Consider the following 19,875-nt stretch of genomic DNA (forward strand, 5'->3'; position numbering starts at 1 on the left):
TTTTCATTATGTTTAAGAACATAATTAATTCTGAAGCTGTATACCCTTCACTTAATTTGAAAGGTTTGGACTTTCCCATAAATCATGGAACACAGCTGGTTTCTTAGCTGTTACAAAACAAGCAACAAAACCAAACCCAGCATTGACTACTAGGACTCTACTATGAATAATCTGAAAGGGGCACAGTGACTGAAAATTCAGAGCCATTCATCTTAAAATAGACCAAAAGAAAGTATCTACCCAACAGACCAGCAAAATGCAACCACTTGTAAACTGACCAGCCAAAGAAATGGACAGAAAGAGTTCTATTTGCTGGAACAACGTGAAACATTTGTGGTTCCCACCAGAAGCAGAATCTGGTCAGATTCAGTACTGATGTCAGATCAATACAATTATCATTAGATTCCACTGAAGATAAAAGCCTTTTACTGAAAATATAAATTACCTTTTACCATCAAGATTTCAAGTTATATCAAAACAGTACTCTTATTTTCCCTTGCCTTCAGTCAAAACGGCATTTCCAGAACAGTTCACATGAAACAATTTAAAGAGTGAATTAGAGAGTGAAACATCAATCCATTGAGCTTCATATTTCTCAGAAAGTTTAGGAGTGGAGAAGTTCAAACTTCATTTAGTATGTTGCAGATGAAGATATCACAATGTCATCTCTAATTTCAGTTTCTTTCCATATTTTTCTTGAGGATGTGTAACTTCTTTTCTCACTGTAAAGCCTGGAATTCAAACCATTCTCTATGGCATTAAGGTTAGATTCATAGACTTCTATAATATCTCAAGTTGGAAGGGACCCATAAGGATTATCAAGTCCAACTCCCTGCTTCTCACAGGACTACCTAAAAGTAAATCATATGACTAAGAGTGTTGTCCAGATGCTCTTTGAACTCTGCCAGGCTTAGTGCCATGATCACTTCCCTGAGGAGCCTCTTCCAGTGACCAACCACCCACTCACTGAGAACCCCCAATTTGAACTTCCCCTGGTGCAGCTTCATTCCATTTCCTTGTATCCTGTTGCTGATCACCAGAGAGAGGAGATCAGCCCCTTCTCCTTTGCAGCCCTCATTAAAGAAGCTGTAGACTGAGATGGGGTCACCCCTCAGACTACTGTTCTCCAAGCTGAGCAAACCAAGTGACCCTAGATGCTCCTCATAAGTCTTGCCCTCAAGACCTTTAACCATGTTGGTCACCCTCCTCTGGACACAGTCTAATAGGTAGATGTACTTCTTTATGTTGAAGTCCCCAAAACTGCAACCAGCACTCAAGGTGGGGCTGCACCAGTGCAGTGTAGAGTGGGACAATCATCTCCCTCAACCAACCATCGATGCTGTGCCTGATGCACTCTACGACATAGTTGGCCCTTCTGGCTGCCCGGGCACTGCTGACTCATATTGAACTTGCCATCAGCCCAGTTCCCCAGATCTCATTCTGCACAGCTGCTTTCCAGACTCTCTTCCTCTGATTTGTACATATAAGCATATTATCCTGTCCCAGGTGGAGAATCCTGCACTTGCTTTTGTTAAATTTCATTATTGGTGATTGTTCAGGTCTTTAGTCTTCTATCCAGATCTCACTGTAAAGCCTCTCTACATTTAATATAATCCTTTGAGCCCAACCCAGCAGCCAATTGTTCACCCAGTATATCATAGACTTGTCTAGCTGGACATTTTGTCCAGAAGGATACTGTGAAAGAGAGTATCAAAAACTTTGCTAAAATCCCAAACTACCACATCTACTGGCTATCCTTGGTCAACTAGACAGGCAACCTTTTCATAAAAGGAAATTAAGTTAATTAGGAAGGACTTTCCCCTCATGAACCCATGCTGGCTGTGACCAATGAATGTGTGATCTCTCAGGGGTTTTTCAATAACTCCCAGAATAACCTTCTCCATAATTTTACCAGGCACTGAAGTGAGAATGACAGTCCTGTAATTACCAGTCTTTCTTCATACTATTTTGAAAAGTGGGACATTTGCCAGATTCCATTCAACTGAGACCCCTCCAGACTCCCAAGACCACTGAAAAATAATGGATAAAGGCCCCACGGTAACATTGGCCAGCTCTTTCAGTATCCTGGGATGAATCTCATTGGGCTCCATAAATTTATATGCATCTAGCTGGAGCAGCAAGTTAAGGCTCAGCTGGGAGTTTATCACCCCTCCAGTCACAGTCTTCCAACATAGATCTCTGGGTGTTCCAGGGCCCATTATTAGCGTCAAATAATAAGACAAAGAAGGCCTTCTGCTTTTTCTGCATCCTTATTTGTGAGATGACTGACCTCATCAGGTAATAGATTAATGTTATCCCATATCCTCCTTATGCTGCTAACATATTTTTGTTGTTGTACGCAGTGCTGGCCAGCTTGAACTCTAATCGAGTTTTGGCTGCACTAATTTTCACCCTACAGTGGGAAACAGCATATTTGTAGTCCTTCCCTGTCACTTGTCCTTGCTGCCAATCTCCATACACTTTCCTTTTCTACCCAACTTTTGGAAGATCCCTGCTCAGCCAAGCTAATCTTCTGCCCTGCTCACTATATTTCTGACACTTTGGAGTTGCCTGCTCCTATGCTCTTAAGAGATGGCTCTTAAGAAGTGACCAGTATTAATGGACACCAGCACCTACAAAAGTAGACTTTCAGGGTGCCTTACCAACTAATTTCTTCAGCAGCCCACAGTCAGCTCTCCTCATATACAGGGCTGAAGATTTGTTGGCAGTTTTTCTCCTGATACCAGTGATTTGAAACTCACCTCATGGTCACTGTGACCAAGACAGTTACCAATCATCACTTCGCCCATGAGTTCATCTCTGTTTACAAAAAACAAATCTAGGAGGGTAGCTTTCATAGTTGTCTTCCTTTGTACTTGCACCAAGAAATTCTCTTCAATGTGCTCCACAAATTTTCTGGACCTGTTTATGTCCACGCTATAATATTTCCAGATGATGACTGGAAGGCTAAAATTACCCATAAGGACAAGGGCAATTGATCTAGAGATCAACTTGATTAATTCCTTGTAAAATAGCTCATTTGTGATGTTGTCCTGGCTGGCTGGTTGATAGCAGACACCCAAAACAATATCTCTTTATTTGCTTTCCCCTTCATCGTTACTCAGAGGTTCTCAACCATGTTGCTGCGAACTGTAAGTATCACACAATCCAACCCCTCCCTTATATGCAGTGCCACATCTCCACCTCATCTGCTTTGCCCTTCCCTCCCGAAGAGCCTATAACTGTCCACCATGACACATTAGTCACAGGACTCATCCCAACAGGTTTTGCTTATGCCAATGATATCGCAGCTCTGGGATTGAGGTAAAGCTTCTAGTTCCTCTAGAGCTGGCTTCTGTGAGAAGCTGCAAGAAGCTTCTTGCACGTCTGGCAGAGCCAATACCAACCAGCTTCAGGATGGACTTGCTGCTGTCCAAGGCTGGGCCAATCAGCAATGGTGGTAATGACTCTGTGATACCATATTTAAGAAGGAAAAAGTTATTGTACAGATGTAATTGCAGCCAGAGAAGAGCCCGTGGAGGACCACAGGGATGCAGATATCCACTTGTGGAAGAGACCCACACTGGAGCAAGTGGATGCCCAAAAGAGGGCTGTGAACCCATGGGAAACATGCTGGAGCAGGCTCCTGGCAGGAACTTGCAGACCCATGTTGAGAGGAGCCCATACTGGAGCAGGCAGGACTTGTGAGCCTGTGGGGGACCCACGTTGGAGCAGGCTGTGCCAGATGGACTACACCCCGTGGAAGAATGACTCATGTTACAGCAGTTCATGGATAACTGTTGCCAGTAGTATGGACTCACACTGGAGAAATTAATGAAGGACTGTCTCCTGTGGGTGAGACACCATGCTGGAGCAGGGGAAGGACTCCTCTCCCTGAGTAGCGGCCGGAACAACATGTGATGAACTGACCATCATCCTCACTTCCCATCTCCCTGGGCTGCTGGCAGGGATGCAGTAGAGCTCAGGAAGGAGAGGGGTAGGGAGAATGTCCTTTTAAGATTTATTTTACTTCTCATTATCCTGCTCTGAATTTTTTAGTGATACAGTCAATTGATATCCCCAACTGGAGTCTGTTTTGCCTGTGATGGTATTTGGTGAGTGATCTCTGGCACACTGTCTCACAAGTATTGGCATGCCACCCCCAGGTTTTTCTCTAGTGAGCCTGCTTTCATCCCTTTCTCCCTTCAAATCTAGTTTAAAGCTCTTTCTATGAGACCTGTTGACTCCCACACAAAGATCCTTTTCCCCCTTTGAGACAGAACTATCACTAAAGCATCAGCAAAGGAACATTACAGAAGTTCCATGAGAGTCTACCAATATTATAGGTAGAAAATGCACCTGAGAAGACACATGAAAGACAGGTAGGGACTGATGCCAGATCCTCTGGATCTCAGAACAGTTCCAACCATAAGGAAGCTTTTCTTGTCTTTTGTTTACAGTAAATTACCTAAAATCAATTGATGCAATTTTCTGTAAAGTCTAGTGGGCCCTCATTAACAAAAAGCCATGCAAACTCATTTCTTCTAGATAATAGAAAATCAAATTAAGCTTCGAATTGATTAGCAACAATTTTGAGTGGGAGATTCTTGAAAAGCATACAATAAGATAAAAACTATCACCATTTGTATAAGTGCAGAAGGCAAGACCTATGTTTACTCTCACTTTCCTGTATCAAACCTTTCTTCTATCACAAATCCATTTATAACTTCACCCAACTAATAAAGCAGTTTCTGTTCTTTTCACAGGGGAAGGCTTCAGACTCTCTACCACAGCTACAGGTTGTACAAAGACGTAACTCTCAGTGTGTTACATGAGTGCAGATTAGTCAGTATTCTGGTAGCTGCCAAGCCTAGCAAGGCACGGTGAAGTATGGAAATAATTTGTGAATTGCCACAGTGGATTCTCTGAATGGTTTTAATTAATGAATGTCAGGGAGCTGGAGGGAGCTCACCTGCAAAAAAAAGGAAGGCATGTCCCAGACACATTTGAAAGCCTAACGTAGTGCTCAATCAGCCAAAACATCTATACTCCTGAGCAAAGAGAAAATCTTTCCTCACTGAATGATTTTTTTGTGCTTTTTCGGTGTCTCATGAGATCTGGGAATAGATTCTTATGAAAACTTCTGCATCAAAAATCCCATTGTATTTTCTACCACTGTGATTTTCCATTGTTATATTTCTTACTCACTGCATACATAAAGGCACATTAATAAAGGAAAGCAGCAAGTCAGCCTGTCAGATATTTCAAAATGGGCCATGGGAAATGATTGGTTTAGGATGAGTGGACAAAATCAGTTTGTTCAGCAAACTTAATTTTAGCTGAGAACCAAGAAATGTGTGTACAACATGAACATATCGTAAATTAGCTGGGCTCAAAAATACACTATATATATATATAGCTGGGCTTTTGGGATAGCAGAGAAACTTAAGTGTTTTGGTGCTTCATGGCTAAACTCTACCTTTTAACATGAAGGAAGAAGCACTACAGTTACTCTGAGGGTTGACAGATCTTTAGTTTGCACATTCTCTTGGAATTCTGAAATGCTAGCAACAGAAACATCCATATTTAAGGCTTCAGGGGAGAAAAAGAGTTTCCACAAACACAACACTAGACCTGGAAGGTGAGACTGAAAGAACCCAATAAAACAAGATTATGTACATTTAAAAATAAAATTATTAGCTCTCCCTGTGAAGTAACATTTTACTGTGCTAAATTGTTAAATGGTTGATAAACTGTCATTTTCAGGAGTTTTAATTCCTATAAGGAATTTCTTAGAAAGTTACTGTAAATTTGTGATTTGTGTTCTCTAACAGTTCCATAGGAAGACAAGAAAAACTCTCTAAGATATAGTGTCCAAATTCTCCCTCACACACAGATGGGAACCGAAACAGCACAGTTTAAGAAGCTCTGGAAAGATATTAGAAGACTTCGTATGAGCACACAGACAACAGCAAAGGTTTGTGCTCGCCTTATCTACTAGTTTTCTGCTGTGCATTTCAGCACATTTGTGGAGCCTGAAAAGCCAACTGCATAACAATGTCCTAGCATGAATTACCTTTTCAGTAGGTTTACCGTCTTGAGAGGTGATGTTTCTCCTCGATTCCCAAACTACCCCTGGACCTTCTCATCCTACTAGCCCACTGGAGACTGTTCCACAGAGCTGCCTGGACCCCCCCACAGCATCCACCCTGTGGAAGAAACACATATTGAAAAACTGTGATGCAGCAGTTAAATCTTCTTAAGACATATATTGAAGACATTGGGAGAGAATAACTCAGGTAGACTAAAACATGATCTAAAGTTGTCATTACACTATCTGAGAAGGGAGGAGAATTGCAGGATTACAGTGCCCCCTCAATGTAATTGTATGTATGATAGAGCTACTGAAGGCACAGTTAATTGCAAGAAGACTTTAAGGCACAAACATAAACAGAGATTTCAAAGGTAATTAGTCAATAATGTGATCACCTAATCTTACAGATAACAACCTTGCCTATTAGAAATGCATTATTTTTGCATGCTTAGCAGTAATAGGAAGGGGGTAGTTACCACTATATCTCTGTAATGAGTAGCTTCATCATAGATCCATGCAGGGCATGGTGGTAGAAATTAGGTGTTTTCCTGTCATTAGTGACAGTGAAACATATCTGTGTATACCTCTTGATGGCAAGATATGCCTTCCAGCATTGGAAACTTCCTTCAACTAGAGTCTTACATGCACATCATGGTAAAAATTTAAATTGGACAGAAGTTTAAAAATTAATTGCTCTGCTAAATAATTTTGAAGTTATAGCCTGGATATAATGCACCAAATTTCTGATTCAGTCAACAAATAAATAAAGATGAGAAATAATAATGGTATCTAATATTTCATAGCTTGAAAACACCGATAGGAATGAGATACGAAACTGGTCTTTTGTTTCAAATATTTTAAAAACACTGCTCATTTACCAAAGGAAAAAAATCTACTGTCTCTTATTTATGACAAGAGAAAATTGAGCAAATCATGACTTCAGATAACCCATAAGTCACTGACTTTGTTTTTCAAAGACCTGCTTGTTTTTTATTCTTTTGGCCTTGGCTGCCTAGCAACCTTCACAGAGCTTTCTTAGTCTATACTAATTCTGGAGAGTTTTCATTTATATATTTATGAGAATGTCTATAAGGAGGATACAGAAACAAAGAGCTGTTTGTTCCTTCCTTCTAACACTGAATTCCAAACATGTCACCTCAGTGTCTCAGTGAAGGACACAGTCCTTAGTTTTGAAAAGAAAGGTATCTACCTTGATATTGTTTGGAAACTAAGCAAATCCCAGTTTCCAGTAGACAAAAGCTTAGTCTGTGTTAGAAGCTACTGATGTAATAGGCACTAATAATTTCTCTCCCTCACTGTTGATTTGATTCATTGATAAGCTTTTTCACACTGAAATACTAGGTGCCTGTGTAAGATTACTGTTCTCATGCAGACTGGAGCTTTCACTTAACATGAAGACAGAGTTTGTGCTACTGTACTGGGTCACCAACAGTTCCTGTATCAACCAAGCTCTGGTGGGAAATGGAGATTAAAGCTGATCTGCTGTGCCCATGATTCAAAGCAGGACAATGTGGAAGTTGTGCATGGGACTGCTTATTATAATAAGTAGTTTGAAACTGGATATGGGCTATCTGTCCCTGAACCAGCCATTAGGTTTTCACAGAAAAGCCTATTTCCTCAGGTTTGTTTTGGGGATTTTTGGGTTTTGGTTGGTTTTTATTTGTTGTTGGGTTTTATTGGGGTGTGTGTGTCTTTTGTTTGTTTCGGTTGTTTTTGTTTTCCTTCATTAATAGTGCAAAATTGAGGATGCCACAGAAAATACTTATTTTCTTGCCAATTCTATTCAAACAGCACTTTGCAAATACTTTATGCTCTGATCAACACAGCCTCTCCTACAATCAGAAAAAAAGGGGGAAAAAAAAAGAGAGAGAGAGAAAAAGACGGTCAAATATGTGCCCTGAAGAGCCTAACAGGCTCTTTCAAATGAAGTGGTAAAGGCATACCAAATATTCATAGCTTGTAGTCACATGATGGTGGTGTGGATTTTATGTCTCATTTCCAACCCTGAACTCAGATGGAAAAGTTTGCATTTACTTTCGGATCAAACAGAAGCCTGAAAAATAAAAGACCAATATGTCTTGAGATATCTCAATATGCCTTAATCACTTCATTACATTTTTTTCTGATTAAGCTGACCTGAAGCTGTGTTTTGCCTTTAAGAGACATGAAGAGAATCTGTGACAGAACATGAACCTGAAACCAGATCTTCTAACTTCCACTCTCAATTTCTTACTAACAGAGACATATACATAAAAATTAGGTTGTTTTAAACATGATAACACTTGTAAGATTATGGAAGCATTTGTAAATCTTGGTGTTTACGTATATGCAGGCATCAATCATAATTTACTCCAAATTTAATAGTAGGAAATAAGTATATTTAAAAAATCTCCTCAATACTGTAACAGGTAACAAACATAGATGTTTGTGTCCAGTGAAATAAAACAGAAGAAAAACATGAATCATAGAAATTATTCAAAAATAAGCTCCTGGTTAAAAGAGCATCATTTTTTTACAGCTACTTATGAACAGTGAAAATATCCATGGAAACTAAAATGTGCAAAATTATTCAATAAACAGGAGGAAGAAAGTTACTGGAAGTAAACAGAGATCTGGGATTTCTTTTTCTATTTGTGGGCTCATGATAAACAATTTTCTAAGTTCCTTTCCCTCTGTTACTCTAAACAGTAGTATAAGTTTGTAGTTCCCAGCAGACATCTCGATTTGTACTCCTCAGAGTTATTGTAATACATATAAATTCCAAATGTAATCCAAAATTAAGTAGTTGCTTATTGAGAATGAGTTTCCATACATATGTTAATTTTTCACAGCCTATGACTATTGCAGCAAAACTTGAGATTGTGGTCTTTCTTCCCCTTGCTAAGTATGAACATAATTTCGTATGCTTTTAAATGTTAAGTAAAACTTTCTAAAATAAACCTAATGAAGAGTATTAGAACCATGGACTTACATATCTGTTTTCTCACTTACTTTTGTGAGAAGTCTGTTCTTAATAAGTTCAAGGACATGTAAATAGACAACAGAGAGAATAATCTTCTTCCATGCATTTTTATAAAAAGTTGTTATATTAGAGTTTTCTACAGAATCAATAAAATTTAACTGTGCCAAAGCAGCTAGCAAAGGAGATTCAACCAGAGAAAATGAAGTCTCTCAAGATACATGGAAAAATAAGTTGCAAGTGGTCCCATCCTAAATTTCAAATACTAAAATTAGGTACTTAATCTACTACATTTAGACTAGAAAATCTCCTCTGCCATGCACTTATGCTCATAAAAGAAGAGCTATACAAAAAAGACTAATTTTGCCTATCTTTCGTCCTTCCTCCCTCTGTTTGTCAAAAGAGAGAGATGCAAAATGCCTTAGTTTTCTGGATAGGGACTATAGCAAAATGAAAAGTTAAAGAAGGATTAGAAAAAGGTCATGACATAGAAAATAAAGTTTTAGTTGGAAAAAGAGAAAAAGAAAATTATCATCAATATAAAAGTATAATCTTTCTTGAATATCTAACTCACCAAGGAGAATTGTAAGAAATCTTTTGAAAGCAATCAATATTCCAGTGCTCAGCTCCTCATTTCAACTGCACTGATTTTACTTCAGACTTATGCCAGTAAATTTTCAAAATTTGGTCTAAAGTCTTTAAATATTTTCTAAAAATTCATTAGGGCAATAAGTAAGAAAAACTCACTGAAGTTATGATCAGGCTTTAGTAACTGCTCTCAAAGTAGTTATATTTTTATAGATTGCAAAGGGATGAAAAGAGCTGCAGTAAAACGAAGATTTATTGAAGAAAAACTAAACAAAGTAGCATGTGCTACGATGACATAGTGAAGAAAATAAATAAGCAGATGAGAACAAACAACTACACAGTTCCTATTATTTTTAATAAATATTACTAACAGGGTAGTATTCAAATGACAAAAGAAAGGAGGTTGTTATACTTATTTACTGCTGGCTACTACTCAGTTGTCTTTCCAGAAGAACACAGTTTTCTTGTAGATTCAATATCTTATCTTCCTGATCCTGAAATCTTGGGTATCTTAGGATATGTGAAATAGCATTAGATTCTGTTATTTATGAATCTGAATCACTTGCAAGCTGCTAGTGAAAATGTGTGTGAGCTCTGGGTGTTTGCATGTTAGATAACAAGCAAGAGTAAAGTTAATAAAACAGGAAAATCATAGTGTGATATGCCCACATAAGAATTTCAACAGAGGGTACACAAAGAAAATACTACTCAAGACAGTTCCTTAAAGAAAGGTATTTGATACAAATTCATTACTCTCAGTAAATATGAGGAAGTTAAGTTAAATCTCACCTCTGAATAACTGCTGACTCACTGTGCAGTAAAACTAGCTACTGGTGATTTCTTGGTGATTTGAAAAGGTATTCTTATCGGGTTTTATTCCCTTCAGTTTTTAACATATTCTGCTGTTTCAGAGCTCTCTTTTAGTTTATGTGCTTATCAGAATAGAACTTTTTTTACACTTCAGAAATGCCCAAACCCCAATAAACCTTGATTATTCCTTGTGAAGGTTGTAACTACATTTTTTCCTGATCTTTTAGCTTCATTAAATCTTGAGTAAGGATTATTCTCCTGCATAAGACCTATAATTTCTGTGTATACTGCACTTTTCATTTTTCTTCTTTCAAGAATGCCAGATAGAAGCAAAACAAAGAATAGTTGCATGTCTGGTATGCTAATATTTTTATATTTCTGCATTTGAGCTAAACAGATGGGGATTAGGCAATTCTGCAAGGCTATCTCTCCAAAACAAGTTGAGATAAGATACAAATTCTAAATTCTGAAACAATTTTCTCACCTTTTCCATGTGATCTGCTGCAGCAAAACTATTCACTCATATAATATTGATTGGAAATGTTTTTGTACATCTAATCAATAAACGAGTTAATACGTGTTAAACCAATCTTCTAGACTATTTGTCTTGCTCAGTCTAACTCCTATGAAGTGGTGAGTGATTCATTTCAGAGCAGCAGTATAGACTGAAAGGCAGACTGGGGTCTTTTTAATGTGAGTGTCTGTGTGTGTTTATAAACACAAAATGTCATTAAAAATGTTTTTCCCCGACAGTATTCTTCCCCATTTTAAGATCCGTTCTATTGACTAGTAATAATAGTCTCCAGATACTTGTCTGACAAACAGTTGTTTAATTTATTTTTTACTGTGAAAGATTTGACCTGTTTTGTTCATCTATAAATACACATTTTTGTGCTGTAGACACAAATATGCATTTGTGGTAGCTTTCATCCCTGCTGTGTTTGTACAACACAGTGTGATATTCATAAACAGAAAGGAGATTGAAGTGAAGAACATTTAATAGTGTCACCTAGCATTTTAAACACAGCAAAATAAATAAATTAGTGCCCACTTCATCAACTGCTAAATTCAGTGTGGCTGAAATGAAACACAGAGTGGGCCAGAGAGAAAAAAATAATCTTATGTGAAAAAACAGCTCATGTTGTCAACAAAGCAATAGAATAAGTGCTACTGAATTCTGCTGAATTCTTAATATTAAACTTATATTCACCCTCCCTACCAGGATATCTGAAGTAACTCTAGTTTGGCAATAATTATAAGGCATTTTGCCATACTGTTACGTAAGATCGTCAAAAAGTCTGCAAAGATCATTATCTCTACAAAAAAGGAAGATTACAGTCTTAAAAGATTGAAAGTCACAGAAAAATTCAGAAAACAATTTTGAGTTACAGAGACCTTTTTTGATTACAGAAAGTAATTTTTTTTAAAGTAGCTAAAACCATTGGTTTTTCTTTTCAAAACTTATATTCTCTTAATTATTATTAACTATTATCATTATCATTATTCCTTTTTCCTATGAAATACTGTTCCCCTGATGGTGTATATGTTGCTGAGCTCATAATTTTAGGAATCTTTTACCTACTCAATACCCAGTTGCTGGAGTTTTTGAACCAGTAATTATAGGGGAATTTATGAAAATCAGCTTCAAAAACAAAGCACTGAAGACAAGGGGCTGGCACTAGGTGACCTTTAAGGTCCCTTCTCATCCAAACTATTCTATGATTCTGTCATATGAAAGTAGTTACATGATGCTCCTACTCACTAGTTTAATTGGACAAAATGCATTTCCCAAGTCAGAGAGCTTCTAAATACAGAAAGTTTCAAATATATTAATAACACAAAAGACCTACTCCATTATTTAATCTATTTTCTGCCCTTTGTACCATCAAGGTATTGCAAAAGAAGGTAACACCACTTGCTGGTGTTATACATAGGAAAAAAAATCCCTGATGTATCAAAAAGAAAGATTTTCAAAGATGTCTGCTTTGTGGCCGAAGAATTTCTTTCATAAGTTTTTGAAGTATATGATTTGTCTTATACTAATGAAAAATATGATTTGTTTTATGTATATGTGCATAGTCACATATCATTGTTGAGGTGAATATAAGGTGGAGACTGACAAGCAGGGATTGAAGCATAGCTAATATTATTTCCTGCAACATATTGAATAGAAATTGCTGAGGCTTGCATCACTGGAAGGTGATATGCAGTGCTACTTGCAAATGAACAGGAAAAAATACTGAAATTGTAATTGAAAACTGAAAAAAAACCCCTACAAAACAATCAGTGTAAAGCCATTAGAGATTAAAGATTGAAAGATTTTGAGTGCTATTACAACAGTGCAGTCAACTAGGATACTGCAAAGCAGTTAAAAATATCAGTTGCTTTCCTATCTGCAAATTGTTCATAAAATAATGATGCATTTCTCTGTTAATAATGATGTTTTTGACAAATTTCCAAAAATAAATATAGTTAAAACCAGTGAAAACCTATAAATCAACAGATTGATTATGTGTGATTGGTCATATAGTACAGATGAAGATACAAGCAAGAAAAGTCTCTGAACATCATTGGGAAAAGAAACTGGGGCTTTAGACATGAAAAGGATGTAAAAATCCTTTTATCTCCTTTTAAAAGAAGATTATTTGGAAAGTACCTCCAATTTAAAACTCATTCTTTTCCCTCCAAAAAGTGAAAAAGGAATAGTTACCACATCTCTACCAGGAACATTTTTCTTCCTGTTACACTGATTACCATGATGTGAAAAATGTTATCAGTTCCAGCTTAACATCCCAGTTTTCCAAAATTGCCACACCATATTCACGCAAAAAAAGTATGCACACAAGCATAATGAAACAAACTGATAAAAAATGGCACAAACATAACCATAGGAAGAGCTGACATTTTCATATGAGTCCTCATTAAGATATGGACTCAACTTGTAAATTCTTCTCCCCAAAAAGTGCAGTTCTGATTTTCAGATTGTAGTAAAGTTATCATCTAGTAGGCCTTATAAAGTCTCATAGCAAACTCAGACTTTGCAAGAATGCTATCTAGTTCAGCATTTTAAAAATATTTGCAAGCAGAATTTTACCATCTCAAGTATTAATTTACATGGGCTGTGAATCACAGCTGTACCTGAAATTATATATACTTTAATGCTCCCTTTTTTGATTGCAAATAAAGAACTGCGATATTTGCAGAAATGTCCTTCTCCCCACCCCCCTTTTTTTAATTCCACACTTATATTTAGTCTACTTTTTTTTGTTCCAGTGCAATGCATGTGTAATAACCCATGAAAATTCTGTTTAATATAATTAAGAGTCTGGAGTACCCACACATCCTAGGGGGAAAAAGTTGTTTATTTAAAGGATGAGGAGTTCAAACTTTCTTCTTTTGCATATAATCTAGAAGCTAGAGTACTTGCAAGGAAAGAGGGATACTCAGTTCAATTCCTGCTTCATCTTGGTGGGCTAAACTTCAGCTCTTCCAGAAAAGAAGTCTATTTCATAGAATCATTAAGGTTGGAAAAGACCTCTATGATCACCAAGTCTAACTGCCAACCATAACAACCACAGCGCTCACCATTAAACCACGTCCTCAAGTGCCACATCCACAAAGTGTTCAAAAAACTCTTCCAGGGATGGTGACTCAACCACTTCACTGGGCAGCCTGGTCTAATATTTGACAACCCCTTCTGTGAAGAAATTTTTCCTACTATCCAATCTAAACCTCCCCTGGTGCAACTTGAGGCCATTTCCATTCATCCTGTCACTTGTTACCTGGGAGAAGAACATGACCCCCACCTCACTACAATCTCCTTCAGGTAATTGTGAAAAGCAATAAGACTAAATTTCATGTGCCAGACGCAGAGCAAGCTTGCTAGCTGTGTAAAATTTCTGAGGCTAGAAGGAAAAGAAGGAGCAGACAGGGTGGTGATCTGCATATGAAAAGCTAGTACTGTGTTCTGATTCCTTTATTGGGGATTAATACTACTGTAACTAGACCAGATAAAGGGCACCAGCCCTTTAAGATCAGTAATCCAAAGCTGGTCCAGAAATCAATTGTAGCCTTTACAGTCTATGTTAGACGTTGCTCACAAGAGTATTTCAAAGACCTGAAAGTAGGTTTGGATATTATATATATTATATACAATATATCAATCAGTATCCTAGAATACACCCCCAAAACCAACAATTATATTCTCCTTAACAGCATATTGAAAGCATGAATACCTTTTCAGCAGTTCAAGAAGAGATTTAAGCTCAAATAAAGCTACAGTACACAAAACTTCTGCTTTTTATGCTTCATACTTCAAGAAGGATGAAGAGAAGACCTCACTGAGCGCTACCATATGTTCAGAGTTTTAACCTCTTGAAAAGACTGTTAAAAATATTACCTAAATGACTGTAGGCTAAAAGCTTCATCACTTTTTTAATTTCTGTCTGAATATTCATAACATTTCGTATGGAAGGCTATTTTTATCCAAGATTAGGGAAAGTAAAATAGAAAGGAAAAATAATCACACCTTGTGTGAGTGCAATTGTCCAGGGCTGGACTGTACAGGAACTCATGAGGCAATCTCTCTATAGATTGGGTAATTGTGCTGTAGAACTGCTTAACCTGTCTAGCAGCAATGCACACGGGACAGATTGAGTTCAGAAGATAAGGTATAAAAAATAACCCTGGACCATATTTTACTCCTGTATTCAGTAACGTAAGGAAATCCAGAATAGCTGTATTGAAGTCCTGAGTGCTAAAAAAAATAAGAATAAAAGAACATATCTAGGAACAAATGCTTATGGAATTTCCAAACCTTTCAAAACACTAATTCAAATGACAATCTACATGCAAGAAAATTTCAGCAACTATCAAAGTATTAAAGAAGGAACGTAATTTCTGCTATAAAAATATCTTTATAAATTTAAAACTTAAAACCAAAATTCCCATGATTTTCCCCCTTTCTTCAAATCCTTTTCAGAAATAAAATCTAATCCCTGGCTGAGATATGGCATATTGAGTCCAAGTTTCAACTTGAGAAGCAGTTGTTACACCTAAGCAATTAAAAATCTCTAAGAAAACCCACAAGCCCAGCAAATTGCGTTGCTATTAGACTTCAGAAATCGGACCATCATATTTGTGACATAACCTTGCCTAAGACTGGTTTTAATGGTTAAGAGAAATATTAAATTCTCTCATTAATAATTTCAGACTTCCTCTTCTCGGATCATTCATTCTCTGCATTTTCCTTGATTTCCCCCAACCTGTGGCCCAGGTCTCACAGCTGGTGAGTACAGCAACTGAACTCCTGACATAAACACATGCGGAGGGTGATTCCAACGTATCCAGCTCTCCCTCTATTCTCTTGTCTGGTGTTACATGTTATTATCTCCAAAGTCTGCACTTTCTTAAATTCAGATTATGCAATCCAGTCATGAGTTGAAAATACATTTTGCTGACTTGACACTTAAGAGAGTAGCTGGAGTACTTGAAACACATGTCCCTAAAATATGACAAAATCCCAGTTTTAAAGTGCATTCAGGATTTTTTTTTCACTTGCAAGAAGTTTAACATAATTTATGAAAGCTTGGAAATGCTAGCTGTTGCATTTCTAGTCATATTTATTCATTAGAAAAATCAACATTAAGCAAAGTAAAGAAAATTGACATATAGTTCTAAAAGCTAGCTCTAGAATGAGATGGAACCTTGCAATCCCCTTAATTTCTATGCTAAAAGAATAGTCAGTGCAGAGTAAGAATACCTAATTTACAAACATTCATTCAATTCTTTGTTTATCAGCTAAGATAGTCAAGAGAAGTGCCATTATACAAAAATGATGTTTGCTTCAGTAGCAAAGGGAATGATAACAGAACACTTTATAAACACCTCCAAGGAATTGATAAGGGATGACTGCAGTTATCAGCATCAGAGGCATAGACAGAAAGCTTCTCACCCGTTGCTAATGCCATAAGCTACCCAATCACTCCATCTATAATGACAATCACAAGAAAATATTTGGGACCATACTCCACATACTTCTGAAATATACCGCATTGAACATTTCTTTCTCCTAAACATAGACTTTAAAATAGTTTCTAAGGAACTATGAAATGAATTTATATATTCATAATTCAGTGAATTCCTGACTGCTGACTTCTTCCAATGGCTTAAAGTTAGTAGTTTAGAGCTAGTACCTAGAAAATTTATTTTACTTCAGGTGAAAGATTTCTCTGTCTTTGTAAAAGGAGGATGCAAATTCTACATTTATCTTATTAAGTTCCAGATGGTCACAGACAGCAGCACAGCAACAAATGTAACCTTCCTAAGTATGCTAAAAAATACAGCATACCTGGATTGTTACCTTGACTGACTTTCTGTGTGTGAATGATTTTTTCAGAAATTAAATAATTGTTAAACTAGTCCACTGGCTTATTGCTTTTTTGTATCACACATACAGCTAATGGTTCTTATTCCCATCCTAAGAAATATGCATAGCACAGAAAGATTGTGCTGTACTGCAGCCACGGCAGGGTTGTTTAAGCAAATGAAAATGTCTCCTTAAGAGCTGGTTTCTTTCTGTGCTCATTCGCATCAGAGAGAAATAAAGCTAATGCTACGGTCTTATGAGTGCTTTATGCATTCTGACAAACCAAACGAGGTCTGTCAGGAGAGGCTCTAGGCAGCATGGAACTGCTGCAATTTTACATCTCATTGATTACCGCAATGGGAATTGAAAATGGTTCTCTGCTTTCGACATGATATTAAAAATACTGTTGCAGACCTCAGAAAAATATGCAGGTCCTTCAGCAGAGGCAAAATGAGGAAAACCAACTTTGTACAGCATTGTTTCCTCCTGAATTTGAGTCAGGCCCATCTGACCTTTACAAAGGCTAATAATAAAGCAATAAGGTGACATGCAGTAAAGCATGTCATTCTGTGAGTAGTTCTGCAAGAGGATACATGAAATAAAAGGGCAGTTCAATGCCCTGAGGCTTTGGGCATTGTTCTATGGTATGTTCATCCTGTATACTGCTGGCATTACATAGATAGAGTATGTGGGAACACACATGTCACAACAAACAATACTAAAAGAACCAGGACCTAAAAAAGATTGTACGAAAATAAAGATTTATTATTACTGTCACACTGCCTCAGTCGCTGGCTGGTTTGACGTTCTGGAGAGGGGTTTTTTTGTTAAATGTTCGGGAGACTATTTATTTTTATTGCTATCATACAAAAATCTCAAGTCTGTCCTGTTCTCACATCTTCAGTGACTTATTTTTGCTGGATCCAGCAGTCCCCATACACAGAATGTTACCATTTTATAAGGGATGGACTCACATTCTAAGCACAGAAAAACAACCCCAAAACCACAGAGAATAATCTATAGTGACAGCAGTAGAAGTATGCTCTACTCAGAGATTGCAAGTGGCATATGTAGCACCATGTGCTAAGCAAGCTGCGATAGTCACTAACCCTTTGAGGTGCCTAGCAACCTTCAGTAGCATTCAGTGGGAAGAGAAGATTTTCAGCACCCAACAGAATTAAATTGCTAATAAAACTGTTTACTCAGGATCCATCCTAGCAACCCTCAACAGTCCTTAAAATCAGGTAGAGGAAAGCATACTTAGCATAACAACAAGTCATTAGTTACTGCAATCACAGCATCAAATCCAATTTAATTTAAAAAAGAAATCTCTGCCTTCAAAAATAATGACAGGTTTTTTAGATGTTCCAGTGGACTGGTCAACAAACAGAATCATAAGATCAAAATTTTGAATTTCATCATGCCTTTCTGATATTTGAACTATATTATATCTATATACAAGTACCTATATCAATTCTTTATATTTACATCCAATTCAGATATATTTTCAACACATATACAATATAAATTATTAGTATAACAGGCAACCTAATCATTGGAGTTTGAAACAAAACAAATATTGAAAACCAAGTTTCAGTAAGTTAATGACATCTGTATTATTCCCACTAGGAATATAAAATCACAGAAAGTTGGATGCAAAAGTTAAACACAAGGACTTCCAGTGACTCTCATTAGAACATATTGGGAACTATGTATCAGCTAAAACTAGGTTTGCATGACAAAGAAACAAGCCAATTGAGAAAAAAGAAGTAAACCAGCACTCAAGTACTACCAAGTAGCCACTAAGAACTAAGCAATATATGAGGACAACTGGTAGTTTGATTAATAGCAGAACAGGAAAAGATCCCTCTCCCACCTCAAAGGTAGCTTTTGAGAGTTTACAAGTATCTTTTCCCTGCCTCAGAAGGGTATGATAAAAGCAACAGGCCACTTAGTAATCCAGTAAGTAATCTCATCCATCACCTTAAGGACATGAAATGAAACAATAAATTTGGGTAAAAAATATCCTCTTGGATTTCTTGATCCTTTGATATAAAGCAAGATAAAGATAAAGGACGTAAAGCCTAGGGAAATAATACAGTGATGGGCCAAGCGTCCTGATTGCACTTGAAAAAAATTATTTGTTTTCAACAGAAGTCATCTGCTATCCAAAACCAGCAAACATTACTTTTTCTCTAATAATAAGAAACTCTTTCACAAAAAATAGTGTGATGTGTACAATTGCACCTGTGACAACTGTTTTCACCTTCTCATTATTGGTCTGCTGAAGAGGCATTAATTTGAACTGTAATACTAATGGAATAATTACCATCCTTGGGTTACATATATATATTTTATATATATATATATATATATATATATAATGTTAGTTACATATTACATACTACTTCCTGTGGTAATGATGCTTCATAGAACGTAAACCATTGCAAATGTATTGGTATGCTGAACACACAGAATAGGCTTTTCTATTATTCTCTTTATTTTTGTATATGCCATATATGTATATAAACTAAACCTTATAATACCAACAGCAAGTTAAAGTTGTGAGACACAGAATATTTAAAAGGAAGAAAAAAACCCAACCAGAAATAAAGGAGTATTTTGTAAATTTCAATTAATTATGACAGTTTCTAACACCAATAAAGAGTTGTAGATTGGCTATTCTTCACTACAATTGGCTTCAGCTATTCCAGATGGTCATCAGCTGCCATGAAATGCCTGACCTGAAGATAATAGTCACTGAGAGTTCCATAAAGAATATAGTGAAATAGTAATTTCATTAATATAGCATTTACACAATGCAGTGTATTGGAATATCACAGAATCACAGAATGGCTGAGGTTGGAAGGGACCTCTGGAAGTCATCTGGTACAAAACCCATGCTTAGGACCCCAGACTGAGTGGCTTTTGGCCCTGCAGTGGTGCAAGGGGTTGTTCCTCCCCAGATGCAGGACTTTGCACCTCTTTGTGTTGAACTTCATGAGGTTCTTGTCAGCCCATTTCTCCAGCCTTTCC

At 37.0% G+C, this 19,875-nt stretch overlaps 1 protein-coding gene across 10 annotated transcripts in view; it reads right to left on the reverse strand.

Annotated features, from left to right (window-relative positions):
* LRRC4C (leucine rich repeat containing 4C) overlaps positions 1–19,875 on the reverse strand; it is a 497,868-nt gene that overhangs the window by 53,089 nt on the left and 424,904 nt on the right. For 8 of the 10 annotated variants that reach the window (XM_032690516.1, XM_032690512.1, XM_032690509.1 and 5 more), the window contains one exon: positions 6,077–6,209. The exons of the other annotated variants lie outside the window; for them this stretch is intronic. The gene's annotated coding sequence lies outside the window, so the exon portion shown is untranslated. The remainder of the gene's footprint in view (positions 1–6,076; positions 6,210–19,875) is intronic. 10 annotated transcript variants of the gene reach the window in all.

This window comes from Chiroxiphia lanceolata, chromosome 6 (genome assembly GCF_009829145.1).
Source record: "Chiroxiphia lanceolata isolate bChiLan1 chromosome 6, bChiLan1.pri, whole genome shotgun sequence".
Lineage (NCBI taxonomy): Eukaryota > Metazoa > Chordata > Aves > Passeriformes > Pipridae > Chiroxiphia > Chiroxiphia lanceolata.